Source organism: Filicampus tigris, chromosome 13 (assembly GCF_054856515.1).
Source record: "Filicampus tigris isolate MCC_2025a chromosome 13, RoL_Ftig_1.0, whole genome shotgun sequence".
NCBI classification, from domain to species: domain Eukaryota; kingdom Metazoa; phylum Chordata; class Actinopteri; order Syngnathiformes; family Syngnathidae; genus Filicampus; species Filicampus tigris.
The window spans coordinates 11,000,424-11,009,346 of NC_141229.1; the positions used below are offsets into that span (position 1 = coordinate 11,000,424).

At 41.0% G+C, this 8,923-nt stretch overlaps 1 long non-coding RNA gene across 1 annotated transcript; it reads right to left on the minus strand.

Annotated features, from left to right (window-relative positions):
- Nucleotides 1-5,851: 5,851 nt before the first annotated feature.
- LOC147137574 (uncharacterized) lies at nucleotides 5,852-7,247 on the minus strand. Its single transcript, XR_015089419.1, has 3 exons — nucleotides 7,103-7,247; nucleotides 6,373-6,488; nucleotides 5,852-6,199 (listed from the first exon to the last, which is right to left on the minus strand). It is a non-coding gene; the product is annotated as an uncharacterized LOC147137574 (long non-coding RNA).
- Nucleotides 7,248-8,923: the final 1,676 nt, after the last annotated feature.

An 8,923-nucleotide genomic window follows, 5' to 3' on the forward strand; every position in this document is an offset into this window, starting at 1 on the left:
CTCAACCTTCATCTTTCATGTGCTACGTTTAATGCTGCTGTTGCCACAAGGCCGTGCCTGCTTGCTTGCATAGTTCCATCGCACATACACGCACAATGTGTCTCTTCTCTCGTAGCGTTGGTCGCGTAAGCCATCGAGACCCAAATGTGTCCTTTTTAAGCCTGTGGAAATGGGGCGAGCCAACGGAGGTTATAGGTGAAAGCTGATCATCAGTATCAAAGGCTTTCTACAGAGTGGCACGAGTCCAGGAGATTCCATGTTCAAACAATCAGAGGCCCATATGTCAAAGCGCTCTATTTTGGAACCCTTTAAGCCTGTGGCAGAGTCATCCCACACACTGGGAGCAAGGTGGCCAGCATCTGCTCTCACCATCTTAGACACCTTGTGTCTTCAAATAGCTGTGTCGGCATTTATAGAGCCTGGAGGAGACCAAGGTAAACGGCAGGTGCAGAGACGGGTTTATATTTAACCCTGCGGGAGGTTGTTGTCTGCGTGTTGGCGGGCACGTGGACCGCGTTTTGACCATTATGTTGACACAGTGGCCAGTGGGGGAGCCAGAAATTTTTCATTGGGCTGGCCAGGGTGAGACCATGACTCACATAGAGGTGGCAGTAAGTTGATACGCGCGCAAGTGCACACGCACACACCAGATTGTTACACTCTACTTGCACCTTCCACAACTCACAAGTTGCCAGGTCAACCTTGCCACACGGCGAATATGGCCGAGAAGTCATTGATTATCATACCATACACGGTCATGACAAAAAAAACACATTTGCCCCACGCACTCATAATACAAGCAGGAACAAATCCAAGTAAAGAGCAATAATGCCTTTTTCTTTGCCGTTTGTTTGCTTTTGTCACCTATGTTTCTTCTTTGAATCATGTACTGTTTTGTTCCAGCCCATCAGAGTACTCAATCGTGACCAACGGTCGACTACTTTGCATATTGAATCGGGCGCAAACTGCCCGCTGGTAGGCAGCCATTCATTCGGGTCATATCCAAGAAGCATAATGGCTGAGAAAAGATACAATCCCTTAATTCTTCACATGCACAAAGATAGAATTCATCCATTCATTCTCCAAACCGCATGTCCTGATCAACTTAATCTAGTAGCAATTGCTAAATTTCTGCACAGAAATAATAAATGACCTGGCAACCTATAAACTGTGAAAGGTACCACCATACATATAAATGGACGGTCCATCCAAACACGTGGTGGCGCGGCAGCTAGCCTACCACGTGTGAGATGTGGTTTTAACCACAGTCAGTCCTGGCAGCTCTGCTCTTACTGCTCTCCCCCTGCAGAACGTTGTGTGCTGCAGTGAAATGTCTGGAACTAATGTTCTATACCACAGAGCCACGTGGTTCACGTGGCCGAAGAGTGCCACCATTGGCCGCCGCGTACGTTCGCCACTGACAGCGGCTGGTGCTGAATGACACCATCGGCCAGCAGCTTGCAATGCGGGCGGGATGGCCGAGCTATGCAAGAAACAAAGTGTCAGCATGCGCCAGAGGGTAACAGCAAGCCAACAATGTGTCACGACAAGGTGTGATCCCTGCTGGGAGAACGATCTTAGGCTCCCTTTAACTCCATGTCCATTACACTGTCTGAGAGCTCCACTCCTGTCCGGTCCAGCTCACTTTTGAGACGTGCACGTTTATACTACTGAAGGATTTTATGTGGTGTGATAAACGGCGATGCTGTCACAAAAATATGATACTTTGATCAAAGTAGTAGAGACAGTCACCGCCGTGCTCACGGTAGGAATGGCCAGCACCTATCCAGGTTTCACAAGACCCCAGGGTCAATGTTATGAAGGCAAACCACTCCCTCCTTGCAAATAAACCTCCCAGTTTATATTATAGAGTGACACTGGAGGCTCTATTTTCGTAGATGGCGCGTGCGGTATTGCTGACGTATCCTGATTTTCGCCAATAGAGCAAACCAGTTTGCATGGAGCTGGTTGCTCCGGCGGGTGGCACCAACTGGTTAGCACGTCCGCCTCACAGGTCAGAGGTCGTGGGTTCGATCCCGGCTCCGGCCTCCCTGTGTGGAGTTTGCATGTTCTCCCCGTGCCTGCGTGGGTTTCCTCCGGGTACTCCGGTTTCCTCCCACATTCCAAAAACATGCATCTTAAGTTGATTGGACACTCTAAATTGCCCCTAGGTGTGATTGTGAGTGTGGTTGTTTGTTTGTCTCTATGTGCCCTGCGATTGGCTGGCAACCAATTCGGGGTGTCCCCTGCCTACTGCCCGAAGACAGCTGGGATAGGCTCCAGCACGCCCGAGTCCCTTGTGAGGACAAGCGGTATAGATAATGGATGGATGGTTGCTCCGGCGCAGAGAGGGTATGTCCTTGAATATGAGCCCGACTGAATGGTAGAAAGTTGGTCGAAAGTTACGCTTTCTCGGACCACGTCTAAATATTTAAAGGGAATGACAGGAGCCGCTTTGATTGGCAGCGAATGAAGCGTGTTCATGACCCCATTATCGCAATTAGCTTTTTTTTTTTTTTTTTTTTTTATTATGGCGATTTATTCCAAAAATACCAACACTCGTGGCGTAAATAGGCATCTGTTTACGCCACTCTCCATGCCGAATTTGTGCTGATCTCGAAAATAGAGCCGTATAAGTCCACTTGCGGTTGTGCAATATAATAGGGACCACCTCTGATTGAAACCGTGCTCCAAGCATGCTTTTACTTCGGGGAATTTCTAGTCCTGATAAGTAACATCCAGAAACCTAATCAATCACGTGTAACCTGTATATCAGATTAAGAACTATATTTACTTTGCTCCACTGACAAGAAACTTTTGTGCTTGTTTAAATGAAACTGCATTATACAGGACATCTTTTTCAGACAAAAAAAAACAACTTTTGTAGTGTACGACGATTAGCCGACAAAAAAAAAAGTCCCTTTCTTCTTTTTTTCTTCCACCTTGTAATGCGGCACTGTTTAACGTCAAAATGTCTTACAGTACAAGCTAAGTGTGTAAATATATCAGCCTTCAGTGCAGTAGGTTGCCGAAGTACCATTGAAAATAAAGTATGCAGCGCCCTGCTGACTACTACCTCATTATCATATTGTCAATATTTCTCTGATTCAGCACCCTTTTATCAACTTTACATGTCTGTGACCTAACCTGAGCCATTCATGTTTTTTATCCACCCTGCCAAATATATTTGGAACTGTAATTACTGACCGTCCCATTCTTTGTTCACTGATCTGTTTGTAAAGGTAACGCATGCGTCACAATGATCACATGACTTTGTCATCACTGGGTGAGACCCCCACCCCCCACTTACCCTCCCACCCACGGTGGTTACTAAGCGGGTATCTGTGTTTCTTTTGTTCCTCTTTTGAACAGTGTGTGTCATGATTGGTCTCTCACTGATGGACTGCAGACAGGGACAGGCGACTGACTCCCTGCTCCCTGCTGCTGAGTATTTATGGTGTGAAATATATCATTTGCAATGGTGTACATTTGTTATCTCTGGTCATTCAATCGCCAGTATGTGTCCATTCTGATTTTCAATAAGGTAAGGGATCAATGGATTAAATGTTCCCTGAAATCTGTCATTTGTTTGTATTCTAACTTGATATCGTATAAACAATACACCTACACGTAACATTAGCAGATGTGACAGTCAGTTGTCTCGCAAGTTGGATAGGATTCAGTATGAAAAGTAATTCACTATATTAAGTAGACAGGTGTATATTAGAAGTATTATAACGTAGTGGAAATGATTTTGCAAAGCATGAGACAGGAGGTTAGGGATTTGTGACAACAATGTTGTGACAATATAACTTAAATGCTAAATTAATTTCCCATACACCCAAGGTTCAATTGCCGTGCCTTTTTTTAACTTGTGAAAAAAATTGTAATATTACAGTATAAGAAAGAAGTTAATCATATGAGAATGAAGTAACAGGATGAGGGGAAAAAGTAAAAATAAGAGACTAAAGTTGTCATTTTAATAAGTAAATGTCAAAATGCGCACACACACACACACACACACACACACAATAACAGAAGCCTTTCGCTGGAGGCCTGACATAATATTATTAGTTCTTTTTTAGGAACAAACAACCATTAGAGGTCAAGGGGAATACTGTATTGCATCTTTTTCTTTTTCTTTTTTAGCTCTAACACTTCGTAAATTTGATAAACGTGCAATGCTTCTTTTTCTGTTGATTGGCACTTACTGCACATTACTGCCTCCTATTGGAGTGGAGTAATGTACTAGTCCTATGCAAGGTATATCAGAATCCGTTTACAAATACAATAATAGGGCCAATTTCAATATCAACTTTCTGTTCAGCATCTTTTACATACATTAGTACACACTCTGCTATGTTAGGATGGAGAAACACTAGTTTGATATTATTCAGACTCCTCTGCTGGCCTAAGCACAATTAGAAGTACTGACCTGCATTTACAACTTACATTCCAATATTTGTTTCGTGAAATTGTATTCATTTATTTTGTAGTCTTGACATCCCTCCTTCCTGTGGTGCAGATTATTTATTTACATTATTTGTTTGTCCAATGACATCGCGTCCTCTATGTTGCTGTCATGTCAATCAAACCTGCCTAAAGTGCTGGCTGATATAACTTAAACTATATTAGCAATGGAACTGTTTCTTTAACTAATCAGATTTCAAAATCGTCCAGCAAGCTGGCCTTGTGAGGTCAACATTTTCTGATTGGTCTGGCAGAGCAAAACTTGTTACTGTCAACATTGACGAGCAAAACATGTCTGTAGCAAGCCGCATACCCATCCCAGGTGAGTACGGTGTATTTTATTTACTTTTTTAAAAAGTGATTTGGTTGTTTCATTAGACAAATGTTGATTCTGAACTGCTCAATGGTACAAATGCTGCTATTGTATATTGTTTTCTATCATTTGTGACATGATATTGGCAGTACTAAGAGGTGTCAGGTAAGTCCCGACTGAAGGTGCAGTCGCAATGTATATAACATAATATACATATACATTTTTTTCCACCATGATCCAAAGGATGGACTCTCAGCCTGTGTAGCCATTCTTCTTTGGTGTGTTAATCGAGCAAAGAAGGAGAACAAAAAGCAGCCAAGAGCACATCCCTGCAGACCAGACATGGGTGGCAGTAAGTGGCACAAGTCGCTTTTATTGCCTCCACGCTATGACCATCAGCCAGTGCAGTAGAGGCATTGCAAATGCATCCGTCACAGCAAACAGGCACACAGACATGTTAGCCGTGATGATGACGGGGAGGGGATTGGATGGGCTGTATTATTCCAGCAAGCTGATATTCCAGGGAGTTCAAGTATTCCCTTCTCTATATAATTATATGAGCCAATTTCCCTTTTTGAAATAATGTCTCGCTAGCCTATTAATTGCAATAATCCTCAACATAGAAACATCAGGGATATCTTAAAGAGGAGAGCAAAGACAATGGAGGCCCAATAAAGTTATTTTCTTTCTTGCATAAATCATATTGATATAGTGGATGCCACTTTGTGAGGTGAGGTGAAAAGCTGCGATTATGGAGAGACCATATTATAGAAATCAAACAAAAAACACTTTTATCCCTCAAGTATTTCCTAGCGACAGTTTCCACTCTCAGACTGTGAAGAAACAGGAGACTATCATATGACATTTTCAGCAAAGAAAAAGCCGACCCAAGCTCACACATTTCTCCAAATAAGGCGAAGGCGAAGCACGATTGCTTCAAGATGATGACAATATTTGACACCCCCAATTTGAATAGACTTTTAAAATGTCACTTAAAATCAAAGTGAATTAAACAATGCCTTTTCAAACATCAAAATGCTTAACCAGAACATATTTCATCTACGGAAAATCAGGTAGTTTAATGATAACTTATAATGCGAAACGCCATTGACTTGGGCTGACGGAAATTAACATATATGTTATTATAAATGTTTAAACAATTGCTACTTTAACACACATGGACCGCAACAAAGAAAACCACATTATTCACAGGCCTACTGTATATTCTCCCTGCGTGAATAACAAAAATGTAGACAGCCAAATGTGGCACAGTATGACAGGGTTGTGTCCTCTCGTTCTTTTTCTTAATTATGCTGAATCTCTTCCAGTAGAACTCAGTGCTGCCGGGGATGTTGCTGCAACAACGTGATACTACACTGAAGGTCCTCAACTCGAAATCTGGACATGTCGGTTAACCTGAAATAAACATTACTAGTGTTGACCTTTAAAAAAAGGAAAAAAAAAAACGGGGTAGAGTGAGGATGCGAATGATGAACTGCAATATAGCAGGGGTTGACTGTATTGATACATTGGTCACAGATACAGTACAGCAAGGCAATTGTTCACCATCCATTGACAGCCGCAAATACCTCTAGTTAGACCCACGCCTCGAGTCCCCTCATCGAAATGCGACGCCACTCTCTCAGCAATGGCTGCCACGTTGCCTTAAGTGTGTTTCATTATTCCTGAAGCAACACTGATGATGCTGAGGGAAAGGATTACACGTCAGGGTGAGTGATTGGCTTTGAACAGAGCTGCTGCACACACTTTGTATCAAGACCACGCTCAAATTACACTTAGCTTGAAAACGGAGCGCGCCGAGGCCCAGGAGAGCTGCTGGCACATAAACCAACAGCGGGACACCTTCGCTCGCTCTCACACACACGCACACACCCACACACACACTAACACAATTTTCCTTTGTCGGAATTTCATGTGACCACTCCCCATCACATCCTCCTTGTTTTTAAGGCCCAGACCCTCCTTTATATTCTGTATTTATTGCTCCATTTGTGAAATTGGAGCCCCAGGCCTGACAAGCCGGTTACTATTCAATAACACCACAATCAGTGCTGTCAGACATTACGTCACATAACTGGCAAATAACATAATTTCTGTGTTATTTATGTGCATTGCAGAAGAATAGACTTCTCAATAGAATATAAGTGTGTGCCTGAAAAGGCATAACACCACCCAAAAAAATATATAAAGAATATATATATAGGCCTATATATTGAAATAATTAGTCTTGTCTCAATTGAGCTAAGTAATTATTCTGTTGTATGAGTGGCAATATATTGATCCACAGGTTAACTGTACCTTCTGCCATCGACTGAAAGAGCATTTAATTGTTCTGCCAGACAGTCATTCTCAGGAGTGCACAGGAGAAGCTTCAGCCCTGGCTGATTTGAAGCACCTGTTCGCCCAGGTGAGCAGAGTGGCGAATGAAGTGGGTGTGGCTGAAGAGCAGAGTAGCGCAGTGGAGAGCTAAATGGAAAAACACTGAGATAAATTTCAAAGCTTGAAATATTTTTTTTATGCAGAGCAGTTTTCTAATCAATGACTTTGTTTAAGGAGCAACTTTATAATTTTGATTAACAATTTTTGCATGTTAATCCCAGGGACCTGAAGCAAGGGTTTTATTAAACAGTAACACATTTTAAAAAGACAATATAACAAATGAACAATTGTTTTTCTTTTTTTATTTAATTAGCAGTTATTTCTTACATTCTTAATACATTTCATAAATGTATTTTCTTGTCTAGAAACACATATAAATTTGAGTATTTATGAATGGTCTTTCTAAATTTGTTTTAAAAAATAAGATCGACTTTACATAATGTAATTTTGAAAATAATTATTGTGCAGACCTCAAAAGTCAAAATCAACACTCAGAACTCTATTGAGCAATCAAACAGATAACATTACCTATATTATAAATATTTGATACAATGTTACTATACTTTTAAGCTTTTGGGCCACTCCTCCTGGCTGACATACTCTGTAACGAAAGTTAATTCATTTCCAATTCCCGTTCTGTTTAGCGAGTATAATTTTTTTACCACAGTCGAGACACTGTGGTTAAATTGCCTTTTATTTTGCTATTCAATGGATATGCGCCGCTTTAATGCGGTCCCAGACACACTTTTGTGAAAAGTGTAATTGATCACCCAAGCACTTCATTCCAGTGTTTCACAATTGGATATATATCATAGGTTAGCTTAGCAATTAGCATGGTCCCTCCATCTTTTTTTACTTGTTATCCCTTCGTGAGCGTGATCATAAGTCTAGCTTATTCGCCAATTGCCGCCATGAAGACGATGATTAGTGACTCAGGGGTAAGTCTGCAATGTAGCCACACTAGTAGCCAGCTGGAGCTTGTTGTTAGCTAGCTGGTTCTGGCGTGAGTAGCATCCAGTTTACCTTGATCACCTACGTCCCGTGTCATAAGCGCGTTGTGGTAACATGCGCGTGTCCAGCCCAGCAAAGCTTTTGGGGACAATCTCCACAGTTCAGAAAAAATAAAAAATTTGTGATTGTCAGTTTTTCTATTCAATGTATTAATAAGGTGCAAAATGTAAATTTTGACTCACAAACTGTGATAAACCATTTATTTCGAGCATTGTATAATACCATATTTATAGTGAATAAATCATAATTTTTGGACAATTAAGTGCAATTTGATAATTTCCTGCAGCACAATTAATGATCTCTCATAACAGTGTGGTTGGGAATAACGGTTCTATGTATATGAAAACACCATGGCCCCCCACATAGTGTTACTTTAATGCCAAATTTATGCCTGACATGCATTATTACAGATTTTCTTTTTTGTCTTTTTTTTTTTAATAACACTGCTCAACAGCAAATTTTAATCAGAGATGGCTTCAATTGTCCTTAAACATATTTTGACGGTAAGGATTAGGGTTCGTTTTTTAAAAAATTGAGCTATAAAAGCTTGCGCAATATGGATTTTACCATGCATTGTAATTTAAAGCTTTGATGTTTCAGATAAAAATCCACCTATTGTTGAACCTAACCGTTAATTCATCAATAGTACTAAAAATATATTAGCATTATTATAATTATGAAAACCTGATATGCTAGAAAAAAAAAAAGAACAGATTCAGAATCAGTGAA